This window comes from Stylophora pistillata, chromosome 6 (assembly GCF_964205215.1).
Source record: "Stylophora pistillata chromosome 6, jaStyPist1.2, whole genome shotgun sequence".
Taxonomy (NCBI): Eukaryota; Metazoa; Cnidaria; class Anthozoa; order Scleractinia; family Pocilloporidae; genus Stylophora; species Stylophora pistillata.
The window spans coordinates 4645631-4663803 of record NC_142524.1 but is presented as its reverse complement, the minus strand read 5'-3'; the positions used below and the strand labels follow the sequence as shown (position 1 = coordinate 4663803).

At 38.0% G+C, this 18173-nt stretch overlaps 1 long non-coding RNA gene and 1 pseudogene across 4 annotated transcripts; one reads left to right on the top strand and one right to left on the bottom strand.

The window, feature by feature from the left end:
* The first annotated feature begins 1362 nt into the window (after positions 1-1362).
* LOC148727863 (uncharacterized) lies at positions 1363-7746 on the top strand (annotated as a pseudogene). The gene is made up of 2 exons (XR_016002339.1): positions 1363-2208; positions 2626-7746. The product of XR_016002339.1 is annotated as an uncharacterized LOC148727863 (transcript).
* A 2113-nt stretch (positions 7747-9859) lies between these two features.
* On the bottom strand, positions 9860-17316 carry LOC148727862 (uncharacterized). Of its 3 annotated transcripts, none has more exons than XR_016002364.1 (3): positions 17102-17316; positions 12916-12970; positions 9860-11449 (listed from the first exon to the last, which is right to left on the bottom strand). It is a non-coding gene; the product is annotated as an uncharacterized LOC148727862 (long non-coding RNA). The 3 variants fall into 3 exon arrangements; XR_016002365.1 differs by having other exon boundaries at positions 17171-17312; XR_016002366.1 differs by lacking the exon at positions 17102-17316 and adding an exon at positions 14153-17094 and having other exon boundaries at positions 12916-14048.
* Positions 17317-18173: the final 857 nt, after the last annotated feature.

Below are 18173 nucleotides of genomic sequence, written 5' to 3'. Positions count from 1 at the left end.
CAATGTTCATTTGTGATTCACTGGATGCTGGAATAAACTTTGTGTTCCAACAGTCATAACAGAAAAAAAGGAGGAGGAAATATTTAAACCATATACCGTGACACTATCAGTCATTTGTAAACCTTTCGCATAGTTACCGAAATATCTTTCGAAGTTTCTGCTAAACTTAAGTCAGGTGGTCCCAAGAATTTGCAAGACTGACTACCCAAAGCACATTACGGGATTTTTCCAAAGTCCTTAGCTCCCAAGAATTTGTTGTGTTTGTTATTATCTTTCGATTTCTTAAACTCCGACATACGGTGCAACACAAGAGTTTCAATATAGCCTTAGATACATCTAAAAAGAGGATGAAGAAAATACAGGGCTAAAAAGAGAAGAAAATGTGAGGTGTACATCTTCAATGTGATGTTAACTTAGATGAGTTTCATTTCTGAATATTGGCGGTGTTAAAGTTACTATATGTAAATTTTGCGTGATCCGAGGACTATTTTTTATTTGTGTCGTTTCTTTTAATTTTTTTAATTTTTTTTTTCTCTTTTTTTCACGGTCGTCGCACACAAAGCAGTTTGAAATAGCCAAATGGAAAGCAGTTCTATTTTTGTCTTGGTTCACGGGTTTCCGACAGTGATTTTGTTTAAAACGCTCTAATGAGAAGTCGCGCGTGAAGTCCTTTGGTTCATCACGCTCCGCGCGTGCACCATCTCTCCCGATCCTGCACCAAAATTGAACGCTAGCCACCTCCTGTTGTAGCTGGGTTACTGTGTCATAAGTAGGATGCATTACTCACTTGATAGCAAAAATTATTACACCTATAAAACACATTTTCAACGGATGAACCCTTAAAGTTTTTATCACTAGTGTTCCTGCATTTATATAGACGCCTTAATCATTGCGCCGATCAATTCGGAGCTTCAACTACCCCCCGTCCAGCTTCTGTGTCCGGGAGGACGAATTTGAACCTTGCCTGGCTGAGGAGTTTGAATCAGAAGAGTCAAAATTTATTTTTTCAATGAATAGTAACTCACGGTCGCTGATCTGCCTTTTACAAAAGTGTGACCATCAAATGCGACACTTGGGTGGGAGTATTGAAACACAATTTTGGCCGGGGGGGGGAGGGAAGACAGCTGGAATTCAAACAAATAAATTTTCAAAAGTTCGAAGTCAGGAGGTTTCCAAGGCGGAGGATGTTAAAGCTTCCAATTGATCGACGCATAATTGTGGTTATCAGCATGTACTTGCATACTCATGAGTCTGCTAGGTCCGATTCCTAATGGCTGGTGCTTTTGTAATTGTCAACGTTTTTGTAATTGAGTATTTTGAAGTGTATTGGACATGTTCCACCGAATAAATCATCCTTAAAAAAAATTTGTTTAGGTTGTTGAAGACATTGTAGCCAACCGTCGCGATCTCAAAAGTCAGAGCCAAACATGTCACTGCAGCCCTTTAGTGACAAGCAGTTGAATTATTTCAAGTTTGCCTCCATCGTGTTTAATGAGTTCGCGAACGCTTTGCGTCAAACGTTCAAGTCCATGTGGGACAACACCTTTAGGCATCGGTCCGGATATCAATCATGGGATGACTCCACAGCAGTAAGGAACTCGTTTCTCACCGAGGAGGGCGGTAAAACCAAAGTTCCCACACACCTTCCCTATAAAGAATGGGACTGTACCGCCCTTTTTCAGGCCACCATATATGCGAAGTCCTTCTCTATGCCAAGCAGCACAGGTCATAAGAAGACCCTTGGTGAGTTGTACTTGAAGCACCGTAAAATACCTCATGGAAACTTTCATGCGTCTGTGGTGAGTCAAAGTGGAGACCAGAAAGAAACGTTTGCACTCGCGATTGATCAGCTTCGATTATTAAGAAATTCGCTTTGTCACTCAGAAAAGTCAGAGATTGATAAACCAACTTTTGACCAATACGTGCAGCTGACTAAAGAAGCATTCAAAGCTCTTGGTGTCAAGACTGACCCAATTGATGCCATTGCTGGTTTGACAGAGTCCGACTTTCCCACGAAAGAGGTTCGCAATTTGGAGCAAGGTATCATTCAGGAGCTTCGAGTGCTAAACGACTTTCTCAAAGGCGAGAGTATCAACGAATTAATAGCAGTTAAGGAAGAAGTTGACGGTAGAGCAAGTAAGGAAGACATTGCTTTGTTGGAGCAAAAAATAGATGACTTAACACTAGAAATTACTCAGAACCAGAGAGGTATGAAATTACAGCTCTTCTGTGGCTATATTAGAAATTTAAGACAGTTTGCTACATAATATACTTTATTTCTATCTCCCCAGCTAAAAGATACAGGCAGAAATCGCTTGTTAGCCTTTTTCGAGACTAAAATAGGTAACTTAGCTGTTAGAGAACCGTCGGCTTAAATAGACCAATAGTTCAATGACTATTAGATCCGCCATTTTGTGAAAAATTAACAATTTAATAATCTTGTCCCACACGCAATTCTCGACGAGCAATTCACAAACAGCTGCCGCTCCGGTAGTCGCGAAAAAGATCATTATGCATGCATTTGATCTATCATGTTGACAATTTCAGATTGGCATTTGATTTACAGTCCTTTATTATTAAACAGAATACTCATCATGATTGTCACTGTTCTTTGCCATTTTAAAGATTCAACAGTATTACTTCCGCCATCATGTCTTCCTCCGATGGTTCCACACTTCGCCGGCCGCCAAAGAGAATGTGAAGAGATCATCGGTCACCTGAGTTCCACATCCACTCGAATCGTGTCGATATGGGGCTCACCCGGATTTGGAAAAACTTCTGTGGCAACTGCTGTGGGACATAAACTCCAGGCTAACGAATCACCCGTCTACTTCTTCTCCTTACGTGGGCTAAACTCCAAAACTGATCTAATATCAAAGCTTTTTAGCTTTTTCAGAAGAACTACAAGAGATGACCTACCTCAGCAGCTGCCGATAGACGAAGATCTTTTCAAAGTTCTCACTGAGATTTCGGATGAGTTTGTGATGATTCTTGACAATGCTGATGACTTACTCGAAAGTGGAGCACCGAACGTGAAGGAAAATTTTATACAGTTTCTTCAAGACATTCTTAGTCGATCCAAGAAGGCAACTATTGTTATTACCACGAGGGAATCGCTTGAATTTATGAACGTGCATTTTGAAGGCCACCATGCAGTGAGAATAGGGTCATTAGATGAGTCCTTCTCTCAAGCGTTAGTGAGTGAGTTACTTTCAAACGCTATTACCACATCTGATCGTGAAGAAATTGCAAAAATCTGCGGGCGTGTACCTCTGGCCATTAAGCTGTTGTGCTCAACCATTTCTGAAGACAACACTCAACCGAGTCAGTTTCTAGAGGAGTGGAAAGAATCTGTAGAAAAAAACACTGTGGATCTGTTGGATAATCCAGACTATCCTAGCAATCTGAGATTAAAATTTTTATTCAAATCGTCTTTTGTAAGGCTTTCAGCGCAGGAGAAAGAGGCGCTGGTGTCTGTGAGTATTCTATCAGAGGATTTTAACCTCTCGGTAGCTGCAGCTGTCATGGGTATTCAAACAAGCCTCGAGGCCAAGAAGATCTTGCACAGGCTTCGGAGGAAATCGCTTCTCGACTCTGGTTCCAAACCTAATTCATTTTCGATGCATAAATTGCTTCTGTCCTTTGTTAGAGAAAGAGGAGAAGATGAAATGATAGAAACGATGCTGAATTCAAAAGTGCGCTTTTCTACATTTTACGTTTCCCTGTTTGAGAAGTTGAACGAACAGTTCTTGACAGGACAGTCAATGTCAGCATTTGTTGAGTTCTATGAAGAGAAGCAAAATATAATTCAAAGTCTAACAGAAAGTTGTTCAGATCCTAAGACATGTGACGCTCCTTTTGGTGTTTTGATAAAAGCAGAGATATTTCTAGATTCCCTTTTCTGGTGCGATGGAGAAGTCGTGGACAAAATTTACGAATCAGCAATCGATGTGGCAAAAAGCTTGGAAAAAGCGTTGTTTACAAACAGCTACTGGTTTCCATGGCTTTTGGTGAAGTGTGCTGGGGCACAAAAGGAAGAACGATGAAGCTGCTACCGGGAGTTGGGGACGAGCAAATGTCATGTTCATCTCTCTCGGCCGAGTATAAAGGAAAACACTTTTGTTACAGAGGCATCTGTCAAGTGTCTTCTAAGAAAACAGAGGAAGGAATACGAAGCTTAGAAGAAGCTCTTTCGTTGATGTCTGGCAATGCTGAAGAGAGAATTCTCCGAGCAACTGCATTTCAGGTTCTTGCCATTTGTCATCGCTTCAAAAAACAATATTCAATTGCATCACAGTTTTATAAGAAGGCGCTGCAAGAATGTGGAGCATTTGTAGACACGAGTCTTCTTATCATTCCTCCAATGGAAAACAAAGAAGGAGTTAAGATTGTCGAAGAAGAAATTCAAACACGAAAACTAGATACTCATATTACTCACCCGCTTAGATTAGAAATAATTTGTGTTGTTGGCACAGCAACAAATCATTTTTTTGATAAATATACCGAGAACTCAATGACCAATTCTGTGATCCAAATAGCAACAGAATTACAGAAACCGACATTACAGAGATCACACGGCCTTTGGAAATTTCAGCGCAACGTCAGAACTACACTAAAGGGTGTGTTCAATCATCCCAAGGAAGCAACTAAATTGTCTGCTGCAAGCATCAGTTATCATGAGATGGCCATTACGGAATATAAAAACATGTCATTAGAGACTCACTCGAAACTTGATGAGAATCTTGGGTTACACGTGCATCAAGAAGAGCTTCTAAAATGTTACTTGGACCATGGAAATTATCTGTGCACGATGCGGAAACATTCTGAGGCCCAGAGATTTTATAATCATGCGCTTAAAATGCAAGTTAAACTGTTGGGAGAAGAGCACCCAGACACAGTTCAGGGTTACAATTCACTCGGAGAAACTCAGCACAAGCTTGGCGACTTTGCTTCAGCACTTCAGTCCAAACAGCGCGGACTTGACATCCTTCTTAAACTGTTTGGAGAGGAACACCCACGCACAGCAAGGAGTTACGAATCCCTCGCTGCAACACAGCAGGAGCTGGGCGACTTTGCTTCAGCACTTCAGTCCAAAAAGCGCGGACTTGCCATCCGAGTTAAACTGTTTGGAGAAGAACACCCAGACACAGCTGAGAGTTACGAATCCCTCGCCGCAACACAGCACGAGTTGGGCGAATTTGCTTCAGCGCTTCGATCAACACAGCGTGGACTTGACATCCGAGTTAAACTGTTTGGAGAAGAACACCCAGACACAGCTGAGAGTTACGAATCACTCGCAGCAACACAAGTCGAGTTGGGTGATTTAGCTCCAGCGCTTCAGTCAATGCAGCGTGGACTTGACATCCGAGTTAAACTGTTTGGAGAAGAACACCCAGACACAGTGAGGAGTTACGAGTCACTCGGAGTAACACAACACGAGTTGTGCAACTTTGCTCCAGCGCTTCGGTCCAAACAACGCGGACTTGACATCCGAGTTAAAATGCTTGGAGAAGACCACCCAGACACAGCGAGGAGTTACCTTTCACTTGGAGTAACACAGCACAAGCTTTGCGACTTTGTTTCAGCCCTTCAATCCAAACAGCGCGGACTTGACATCCAAGTTAAACTGTTTGGAGAAGAATACCCAGACACAGCGAGGAGTTACGAATCCCTCGGAATAACACAGCACGCGTTCGGTGACTTTCGTTCAGCGCTTCAATCAACACAGCGTGGACTTGACATCCGAGTTAAACTGTTTGGGGAAGAACACCCAGACACAGCAAGGAGTTACGAATCACTCGGAGTAACACAGCATAGACTGGGCGACTTTGCCTCAGCGCTTCAGTCCAAACAGAGAGGACTTGACATCCGAGTTAAGCTGTTTGGAGAAGAACACCCAGACACAGCGAGGAGTTACGAATCCCTCGGAATAACACAACACGAGTTGGGAGACTTTGCTTCAGCGCTTCAGTCCAAACAGCGCGAACTTGACATTCGAGTTAAACTGTTTGGAGAAGAACATCCAGACACAGCGAGGAGTTACGAATCACTCGGAGTAACACAGCACTCGTTGGGCAACTTTGCTTCAGCGCTTCAGTCCAAACAGCGGGGACTTAACATCCGAGTTAAACTGTTTGGGGATCAAGAACACCCAGACACAGCTCAGAGTTACGAATCACTCGGAATAACACAGCACGAGTTGGGCGACTGTGGTTCAGCGTTTTAATTAACACAGCTTGGACTTGACATCCTCAAATCAAATTTTGGTTCATCTTCGGTGTAAAAACCTGTGAAGCTCACGAGTGACGTAAAACAAAGACAACAAAACATTATAAACAATAGCGTACAGCAAAACAATACCTTATGAAACAAAGAAAACCTTGTCAGGTTTTTACACCGAGGATGACCCAAAATTTTGCAATTTTTTCTCCCCTTCAAATATTTATTTATAAGGGATAACTTGAAGGTTGCTTTGCGAGTATTGCGAAAGCTGTGAGTTAAAAAGTTTTTAAAATGTGCCGGAAAAGTTAAAAGTTAATTGATTGGTTTAGAAGACATTCTTTTGACTTTTGGCATGACAAAAAAGTGATAATTTGTGGATCCAATCAGGATTTGTCATTTATATTGATCTTGTCTTGCGCAACGATCTTCTTCTGTAGCGAAGATAGTCGCTTAATTTTATGGAGTTGATTGTATGTCTTACAAACTGGTCAGTCAGTCACTCAGTCGGTCATTTCATGTAATTTGGTTTTATTGAGTTGATAGGTCAATTTGTCACCATAAAGGGTTTCAAAGCTGACGTTTCGAGCGTCAACCAAAGCGAATGTCGCTCAGTCAGTCAGAGTCGATCGGTCAGTCAGTCAGTCGGTCAGTCAGTCAGTCCGTCCGTCCGTCATTCAGTTAGTCAGTAAGCCCGTCACTCAATCAGTTTGCCCGTCACTCCCACAAAATTTATGCAAACAAGAATTTGGTTTGTAAAAGAAAAATTTAAGAATTTTTTAAGTCAAAGTTAATTTAATATCAAGTATTCTTACTGTTGAGTTTACATTTACATTTTGAGGTTTTTCACATTGTCTAAAACACCGTGAATTACTAGTTTTTGGAGTTGATTGACAACTTGGTTCTAACAGCCTGCAGGTCACCTCTAACTCGTTTTCAGCGTTCACGCATGCACAGACATTTGACCTCTGTCTTAGTAGCTGTTAGAGCAGTAAAAGATTTCACAGACACTGGCTGAGGAGAAAATCAGTGTGGACTACCTTCACTTCAGACCACCTTTTATCTACTACAGGTATACGAACGTAATTACTCTTTTTATGAAGTGGCTTGAAAATACGTTTCCTTTGTAAAATTTGAGCACAATCTAAACAGAAAGAGACGTCTAAAAAGTTACAATAATCATAATTACAAGAATACATCAGCTTTTTTAACAAATAAGTTAATCAATCCAGGCCAGCTAATGTTAATAAAAGCAATTGCTGCAACAAGGCTGTACACCATTTATTGTTATACTGTTTTATAGATCTTTTATTTATAATGTTAATAGGCTCAAAACAACAATTATCTAAACTACAGCCAATCAGTATCTCCGTTGGCAACTCGGTAATTAATAATAGCTCCGAGGTAAAAAATCTAGGCTGTTGGTTGGATGCTAACCTAAGCATGTCTAAGCATATTACAAATATTTGCAAATCTGCATTCTTTTATCTTCATAACATTAGAAGCATTAAGAAATATTTACACGAAGACAGTCTCCATACTTTAGTTCATGCGTTTATAACGAATAGATTAGATTATTGTAACAGTCTTTTGTATGGTGCCCCAAAGGAACTGATAGCTAAAGTACAACGTGTACAGAATGCAGCCGCAAGACTGCTATTGAACGTTGGAAGGTACTCGCATATTACTCCTATTCTATATGAGTTACACTGGCTTCCAATCCAGGCTCGCATTAAATTTAAAATTCTTCTACTTACTTTTAAAGCGCTTCATAATTTACTTCCGTCATATATTAACAGCCTCATATCTATTAAATCAAAATCTTCTTATTGTCTTCGATCTAATGACGGTCTTTACTTAGAGCCCCCTAAGGGTAAGATGCTGAAGACATTTGGTGATCGATCTTTTCAGGCAGCAGCACCATACTTATGGAACAGACTTCCTCATGAAATTAAAATGATTAAGTGTTTGGATAAATTTAAAAAAGCTATTAAAACATTTCTGTTTAATGAAGCTTTTTGTAATCATTAACTTAGATATATTACATTAAAATAATTTATTCTTATGTATTTTTAGCTACCATTACTATTGTTAATTTTTATTTAGATATATAAGGTTTTTAATTTTTATTCAGTGTAAAGCACTATTGATCTGTACATGTAAATAGGGCTATACAACTAATTAAAATTTATTTATTTATTTATTTATTTATTATTCGTCGGTCGAGAAGATCAGTTTCGGACAAAGCCATCTACACCCTCCAGGGGATGAGCAAAGAATGGGCATATGGCCTGAAAAGCATCACCTCCATGAGGAATGGGAAGTTGTTGCCAAAACCTGCATCAAAAGAATAACAAAAAAACACCACTTCATTATCAATCCCTCCTCATGAACGAGACACAGTGATGTTATTTGTGAGAAGTTTACAGTTCATAAGCATCTGCTGAATTACTCCAAGATCAAAAAATCAACTCTCCACACTCTGCCCCACATTTCTTACAATTTCAGCTCTGAGAATTTGGTGGTCAATGAAACAAAAGTCCCCTTGTCAGTATTTTGCTTTCTTCTCACCTCTTCTTAAGAGCTGCTTTAGAGGGTTTTTTTTTACTTTAAGGGGAAATTCTTTTGGTCACTTAAAGGAGAATAAGGGTTATATTGGCTGGCAGTGTCTCACATAGGATTACAACTCTGTTACCAAAACTTCCCTAACAGCCTCATAGGTGATTGATAAATTCTTGCTGATACATAGTGTGACTTTATAGGCTGTAACAGGCTGTAACTGGATGGTAAACCATTGTTTCGTTCAAATTATAGCTCAGAAAAGTCTTGGGGGTGGGGTGGGGGGGGGGGGGGAGAGTCTGACCAAAGAAAGACAAATCTAACTCTTTCAGCTGCAACTGAAAAAGACCAATAACGAATTCCTCCCTAAAATATCAATGTAATTTTGGGCACAGAGGTGATGAAAATGAATAAAAATATCAACCAGAGGATACTGATCTTCAGTGTAAAAATGGAAGGGTAGCTCATTCTAGAGGGACAAGGAACCTTTAACCCGACTGTTTCCCCAGGGCAAACATGTCCACACAGTACAAAAGTATGTGTAGCAGCAGGCTCTCCCTGATAGAATGCCAGTTCTTTTCCAAGACTCAGTGGCACATAACTGCACACCTGATAAAGCAGTGGAAATTATTCATGTCATTTGACACCAGCTAGCTTAAAAGTAAGATGGATGCCTTTAGTGTCAAATGTTTTCCACGGTGGTAAGCCAGTCAGTAGATAGGATAATCTCCCCCTCCCCCACTCCAAGAGGCAGTATTCCAGGCACCTTTTGACAATGACTACATCAGTGGATGGGACTAATGAAGGTGGAGTAGGGGAACCCTCTCAAAAATGACTAGCAAGCACTCAGGAGTGAAAGGTGACTGCCACAAGACTGCTCTTAATCACTGAGATCCACTGCACTATAGCTGTGATGGATGTTCCACATGAGCCTACACTGACCAAAAGAGCCCACTATAATTCTGAAAATTAACCTGTTCATTTCCAAGATCTCCTAATTGATTCTCCCGACTGTCTGCCATACAATTCTTATAATGATAGTTTGGAGAAAATGAAGTTGGATCAAGTAATAACCCCCCTATATAATATTGTTTTTTTATTCTTATAATCACTTGTCTGCTTGATACAGTTTTGACATTGTAATGAGAAATTCTGTCTTAGTCACTCACAGGAGTAAAGGATTAACTGCATTAAAATGTCTAAATTTACCCTTCAATATCCTTGTAGAAAATTTCATCAGAATTCTATAAAATATAAAATACCTTTGTAGGAAAAGTTACTTCTTCATCTCTTCTTAGAGTCATTTTAAAGGCTAGTTATGCTAGGTTTTACTAACTGTAAACAAACTGGACAAGTTCTTTTGTCTGCAAGATTTCTCTCAGGTGAATTCAATGAATGAAGACCATGTACATGGCCACACTTGAGGTATATGTAGGGCTGTTCATTGGTCACTCTGCTTGAGAGCTGAAAATGAATTATGTGAGGCCTCTTCAGCTTGTCATTATTTGACCAACTTGATACCGTAGGTAGGTGGAGTGTGTATACTTTGTATTCCAGTGAAATTATTATTAATTTATCAGTTTTTAATGGTGAAAGCTTTCAACCAGCAAAATGGTTTTTAAAGTAATTCAGACACCTTTGAATTTGAGTAGTGATTTCTATTAAAACCTCATTTTCAAAGGCCTCCAATACTTATTTTTACAGAATTTAACTGCTGTTTTGCAACAGTCATAAGTGACTGCAAATGCCTCTGCGTCTGATGCGTTAACTACACTGAAGTGGTTAACACTAGAAAAAAGGCGCTTCCAGCGCCGATGCGTACATGTATATAAATGTCTTAATAGTCTCACGCATCATGAACTAACATTAGTCACTCAGCAAGAACAGCATAGTTACAACACAAGAAATAAAGCAAACCTCAAAATTCCATCCGTTAAAAGAAACTGGGGCAAACAAAGAACTGGCTATCATGCTGTAAGTGATTTTAACTCGCTGGACAAAACTATACGAGCCGCTGATAATGTAAATATTTTGAAGCGTCAGATTTTTAATTCATTGATTTAAGTTTTGTATTACACATAAGATACATTAGTTTTTAGTAGCATCTTTTAGCATTTTTATTCATTGTAAATTTTTAATTTTAATTTTCGAGGTCCTTTTTGTAAACCACTTTTTAGTGAAAAAGTTTCCTCATTAAAGATTGTCATCATCAATGGCAGGATTGACTGAAAAACATCTGTTAGGTTAATTATAAACTTGACTTTCTGTTACATAAAGAGTGTGCTCATAGTCTGATAATGATGATGATGATGATGATGATGATAATGATGATGATGAGGACAATGAAGACAACATTGATGATAATGAAAGTAATGATGATGAAAATGAATTAAATCCTAAAATTGATTTCAGTAAAGAGTTGCTTCTCCGTCCCAGATTCAGGTTCCACCAATATTTCTTGCTTGTTCACTCTGAAGACCAAATGCACATTTCAAGGTGACATGATATTACCCAGTTCTTCTTTCATCTTCTCAGCTGTTCACAAGTGTTCTCCACTATTTCTGTCGCCTTCACACTTGTGCAAGGAAATGAGTATGTAGCTATCAAGATACCATAGGGTAGCCTGCACACTATGATTCCAGATCTGTTATGATGTGACATTGCATATACACTGAAGTAACAGAACAGAAAAACAATTATCAATAACATGAGTACTTGGGTAAATCAGTGGAAAACAAATCACACCAAAAAAAATCATTTGGGGGTATTGTTAAATTGTATTTATCAACATGATTTCAAGTTGACTATCTGAAAATTTGCAAACAATAATGGTATAATGGCCTGCAAATGGTAGAGTTGGTGTAAAATTGTAATTTTATTGAAATCCCAAACACAGTCTGGGAAGCTTAGAGCTCACCAAGCTGGTTATACAAGTATGCCACAAATATCTTCCGCTATGTCTATGCCTGTGTAAAACCCCAAATATGGTGAGTCTGTGGGTTATGAAGATGTGAACTATTGTGGATTGCAGTAAAGCAATGGAAGGGCCAAGTCAAGCATATTAATAAGAAGTTCACATTATTTGATAAACAGAGATCTGAATTTTTAAATACTTTTTTTATGAACTTCCATGAGTGTAGAAGATAGATTTGATCCTCAGAATATAAATACAATATCACGCTGACAAGCGATGAGAATAATTAAAGAAAAAAATTAATTAGTGGGTTATTAGTTGATCGAATATCAAATTCTCCAAACTAACATCATAAGAATTGTATGACAGACAGTAAGGAGAATTGCTTGAGTGATCTTGGGAGTTAAAAGACCTTTGTTGACATCTTTTCTTATGAAGTTTTTGTTATGAATACCAAGATTTTAATAGAGTAACTATTGTGGACACAGGGAATGGGTAAAAAAAAAAAAAAAAAAAACCCTGGCCGATACAAAGTGTATGTTGACAAATTTTCTTCCCTCTCAACTCAGCTGAGAAAATTTACATTACTTACAAAAATTCTTTCTGTAGATAATTTATTTAATCTCTTGATCACCATTTGCAGATCACCTTTTGGCAAGCAGCAGAGTTTGTGGGAAAATGAAAGAAGGATTGAGGATCCTAGAAAACCATTTATTTCTGTTCAAAGAATTTAAAACATTGCTTTACAGTCAATGTAATTATGTTTTGAGGATTCTGTAAAAATATAAATACAGCTGTACCCCTCCCTGCTGGTGTTTATGACTCCCACCATCCCTTAGGAACTGTAATTTAAAATTCCAGTTTGGCTGATTACAATTATTTACAAAACATTCCCTATGAAAGTGGACCACCTGGACATAAATTGCCTTATAATCCCTCACTTCTCTCTAGCCCTTAAGTGGGAAGCTTTGCAGATTAATGATAAACAAAAAAGTTTCTCCTACTTCCTGCCCTAGAATCTCTCATCTTATACTCTTCTCATGTCTATTCCACACCCCTCCCACACCCCTCCTATACCCATCCCATTACTCTCCCAACCCTTTCAGCTCCCTATTTCCCTGAGATCCCATACATTTCACTCTTCCACTAAATCTTATAATTTGAATCTGGGAAATTTCTTGTAAGCAACCTAATTTTCTTCAAATTAGACAAACAGAACCTACCTTGTTCTTCAGCTGTTGTGGTAAAGATAACAAGAAACTGGGTATAACAGTATTTCTGCAAAAATCAAGAAGACCCACATCAAAACAATATCAAGCTGACAAGTGATGAGAATAAAGAAAAATATTACTTAATTAAGGGAATTATTAGTTGATCCAATACCAACTTCTCAGAACTAAGATCATAAGAATTGTTTGACAGACAGCAAGGAGAATTCCTCATGAGATCTTGGAATTGAAAGGGTTAGGTTCACCATCAAATGTTGATATTTATTATCAAGAGGCAACTTAAAACAAATGTCCACAAACCTTTCACTTCCAAAGATAAACAGAATTAAAATCCTATTGCAATAACACTTTACACCTCGATACCAGTATGCAAATTCTCTCTACTGTTCTCTTCACATTTCTTAAAGTGCTGACAAGGAGAATTTGTTTACCAATCAAGAGGTTCTTTCTTGGTGATCATTATCTTTATTCTCCTAACATTAGTGTTTGATTCAGGGCTAATATTGTAAGGAGAAATTAGATGCTAGTTTCTATTGGAAGTCACAGGGTTAAAGACTCATACAGAGAAGCAGTGAGAACTAAGAAAATTATCAACTAGTTTGTAGGGGATATTGCTTTGATACAATACCAATTTCTCAGGATTGACTGAGAAAAAAACAAATTGTCATCCACAAGGAGAATTAGCCGTATGGTAATAGGAGAATAAAGCATTTTAAGCATACAGGCCAAATATAGCAACTTTTATCTGATTCAGATCTTTGAGGTTCCCATATAAGTAGATTAAATCCCCCTGTTTGGTCAAGAAAATCACACCATCAAGAATGGTGCCAACAAACAGATGTTCTGTGGATGTATATCAGCTATAAATGGGAAATGAAACAATGTTCAGTATTCAAGGATGGTGCTCTGGTTTAAATCTGATCTTTAGAGAGGGACTTCTATGGATCAACACAACTGTGCCACCAAGACTTTGAGTTAAAGTATGTTCAGGAGCATTTTTCAACACCAATCCAGACTAGACACCATTAACTTGTGTTACAAAATAGTTTTTCATGTATCACTATTGGATGAGAACCTGTGAAAAACCCGTGAACAACGTGTGAAATATCATCTGACACAGAAACACCCTGTGAAAAAACTTGTGAATTTTGCAAGGGCTAAATTTTGGTGAGAAATCACAAAATTTAGAACCTGTGAAAAAACCTGTGAATTTTAAGAACTGTGAAAAAACATGTGAGCAAAATATGAAGAAATTCCACTTTTAAAACCTGTGAAATAACCTCTGAAGAAATTTCACTGAAAACATGCTTAAAAAACCTGTGAAAAAACATGTGAGTTGCCAAATTGTAGAATTGGCTATCCAGACCAATCTAAGAAATTGCAGGATTTGGTTAAATCTTGCAATTCTTTGATTAACCAGGCCAATCGTCTCATTTGTGCGGACATTGCCAAATGATACACATTGAAATCCGCAGGCTCAATTGGCGGGGCCAATCTTGAAATTATTTGTTTTGCTTTGATACGTTGTTTTTTGACAAATTGAAATTGGTTTTCATGTGTCTGTCTTGTGAATTTCATCATATATAACATTGTCAAAGAAGCTGGGGATCCACTTGCCTTGTGGATCTGCTGACTATTTTGACAATCGTCAATAACAGGACACATTGAAATCTGACAATTTTGTTTTTTATGACAACAAATTGTCAAATTGTCTGCTCTTGCTCATTTATACGTCACATAAATTATAAGTTCACTTGTCAGCTGTCTGCTTACAGACAATCAAAATTAGGCAATGAGCGTGCAATAATTTCTGTGGTTAACATTAAATCTTACTTTGCTCATAATAGGATTTAATAGGGTATATACGGTAAAATTAAATGAAAATCCAAAGAATTTTTACGTCCTGTAAACCACAAGTTTTTCCATGATTTTTTCCCTATGATTATGATAAAAATATCAAAATAAGACAAAAAATACATATGAGGCACGATCCTCGCAGTAGATAGCACTATTTAAGCAATAGTGAAAATCAGACCTGAAAAAAATCAGGCCTGTACGGGATTCGAACCACTGACCTCTGCAATACTAGTGCAGTGCTCTACCAATTGAGCTAACAAGCCAACTGGGAGCAGGCTGTTAAGTTGATTCCTAATAAAAATCAGGCCATACAGGCCTGATTTTTTTCAGGTCTGATTTTCGCTATTGCTTAAATAGCGCTATCTACTGCGAGGATCGTGCATCATATGTATCTAACACCACAGTACAAAAGGCTCGAAACGTCAGCTTTTGTAATCAATACGGTGGCCATTTTCTCATTTCAACTTTGTTGATATATCCAAATTATTTTGTCACCCCCACCGACGCAGCCCCAAACAGTTTTTTTAGAAACTATCAGCCTTTATTCATTAATATATATACTGGCTTTATCATTATGTCACCAGGTAGCTTATAAAAGAACTATTTGTTATAAGTGGTGTGTTTCAATAAAGCTACAGAGGGAGTACATACAGAGGTAGCTTTTAGAGCAATTGCAAATGTAACTGACAGTATTTTCTGTAAACTAAGCCAATTTCATGTACATCCATCATGATATTTAGTAAAATGTGTCCAACTCGGCCTTTTTTTATGTCAGTACTATTAAATTAATTTTAACATGAAATGATGCTTGATGTTTGGTCAAATTATTGGAAATTAACAAGTCACGAAGATTTACTTCAAAGGATTCAATATGATGCCAATATTGTGCATGTGGTGGCACTGCAGTGGCTTGAGTGCACTCTCTCGATGAGAGCTAGTGAAGTAGTTGAAAGACAAGGAAAGTTTGACTGGTATAGAAAGAATTTAAAGGAAGAACAAGATGTTACAATTAGGTAAGATTAATGTGATGTTATAAAGACAATTAGTTGAGTACATGTATATCTTCCAAAATATGAGTAAGCAATCCTTAATACACAATTTAAAGTCTGCTAGTCTAGCTATATATAGATGATACAGATGGAATGTATATCATCAAACTCATCACGTGTGGATCGATCAGTAAATATAAGGTAAGGGTGATTATTTTGTAACCTGTAGCAGTTAAAAAGATAATCATGTGCATACAATGTATAAAAGAATCGTGGAGTCAGGTCATCTGACACAGTGAATATGGTGACTGTGGTACTAACAGCTGGAAACAAACTTATAATCAATTACATTTTTGTAGTTTATTTTAAAATATACGTCCAAGTGGTACTTATCTTGCTAATGTGACAGCGGAACATTTTGTTGTTGGCATTACAAAATATTTCAAACCTCATCAACTTTAACTAATATAAGTTACTTTTTGCACTGTGCAAAAAGTAACTTTTTCAGATGTCTTTAAAACTAATTAATAAGTCTTTGGGACGGTGAAAAAGCTCCTAATTTCTCTTAAACACCTTAATCTAATTTTCTCACAAACTTTTAAAGATTCTGCACATCTCACAAGCTATCCTTGTGAAATTAAAAGGCTGAGAAATGTGTGCGCTGTTAGTACCTCCTGTGGTCTCATACAAAGCCATAGAAAACTTTCCTAAGGGTTTGTATCTGGGCTTTTAACTGGAGTATATCTGGTAGCACTGGAGGTTACTTCATTATGTTTACCGTGAGAAGTCATAGTCTTGCCAGTTTTTGACAGAAAGGTTTCAGGTGAAACGAGAAAGCGTCTTCACTGGAGCACCTACAAAATTACAGTTTTCTATTTTTTGACAGCATGCCTTCTGCTATCCCACAATGTTTAACAAAACAATTCGTGAAAACGTGTAACGCAACGAGTTACGCGTGACAGAACAGTCTGCTTGCAAAACATGCAGTTCCTTAAATGCAAATCAGAAATAGCTAAAGCACTGCTGACACAACAGTTTGGTTATGGTGCCTATTAATACTCTCCGCTCTGACGAAGGGCTAACGCTCGAAACTTCAGCTTTTAAACTCTTTATGTGGCCACTTTACATTATCAACTTGCTTGATAAAACCAAATTACCAATTAATACTCTGTTTCGTAGCATCTAAAACAAAGTTGTGGGGGGTTAAATTGAGAGAAGGTGATTTAGCTCTGAAGCGAGGTCTTGACAGTTGTTTCATTCGCGTTGCCAGAACTGTGTATCGTTGGAAAAATATTGTAAACAGCGAACTTCACAAAACGATATGAAACAATTACCTGAGACGAACTCACTCCAGGCCTCCCCTAATTGCATCTGCTAACCTCTTCTTTCTTGGCCTTACTTACCTTTCCCTTAGTTCATCTGAAGCACTTAACGCTTAATCTAAGTCAATATTTTAGGTAGCAGAACAAACATCAGTCTCCTAGAAGAGGAGAACTCAAGGTTATGTAGTTATCGAGAGGCATTCTCATCATATTAGTTACCAGTCTCTTTCAGAATTTCATCGGTTCGCAGCTTCTCGTAGCCGAAAAGGAGCCGAAAGCAGCCGAAAGCAGGTCGGAAAAATAAGTGTTATTTGAAGATTTTATGATCATAATGGTGCATCATTTAAAAGGCTTCAAAAATAATTTTTGTTTGTTTATTATCAAAGTCATATTTCAAAGTATCACATCACCTACTGTGGCGTCGGAAATTTAGCAGGGGAATTCATTAGCGGAATTTCCCTTTCAGGGGTGCATGTATCCGATCAATGACCATCACGCCACAAGAACAATAGATTATAGATGTTTCTTTAGTCGGTGCGTAACTTGCGTCGCTTTTCTACGACTGAGATCAAGTTTTAAGATGAATTCGAGCAGTAATCGCGGATTTCGTGTATATATATTTAATTCACAGTTGTCAGCCTCTTTGTGCACCGGCAAGACTTCTGACATTTTAGCTTGAATTTCAAGATAGGTAAATAGCAGTTTTCCATCTACTTGACAAGACTAACCGTCATATCGATGAAGGTCTGCGATAAATGTTTGTTACCCAAACAGCATCTTTCTTAACATAAAAAGAAACATGATCGGTACATCTTGCTGTTTTCTGACCGATGTTCCTTCATGGGTGTGAGATAAATTTTGTCTTCGAATCCAAAGTCACAACGGAAAAAGGGAGAAGAAATATTTTAAAAAAATATCATGACAATCACTCATTACGGAAACAATAAATTTTTTAAACTTTTCGCGTGGTTACTGAAATATCTTTCAAACTTTCAGAAAGGAATGGGTAAAACTAAGAAAAGCACATTACGAGATTTTCCCAAAGTCTTAAACCCCCAAGAATTTGTTGTATTTTTTTATGCGT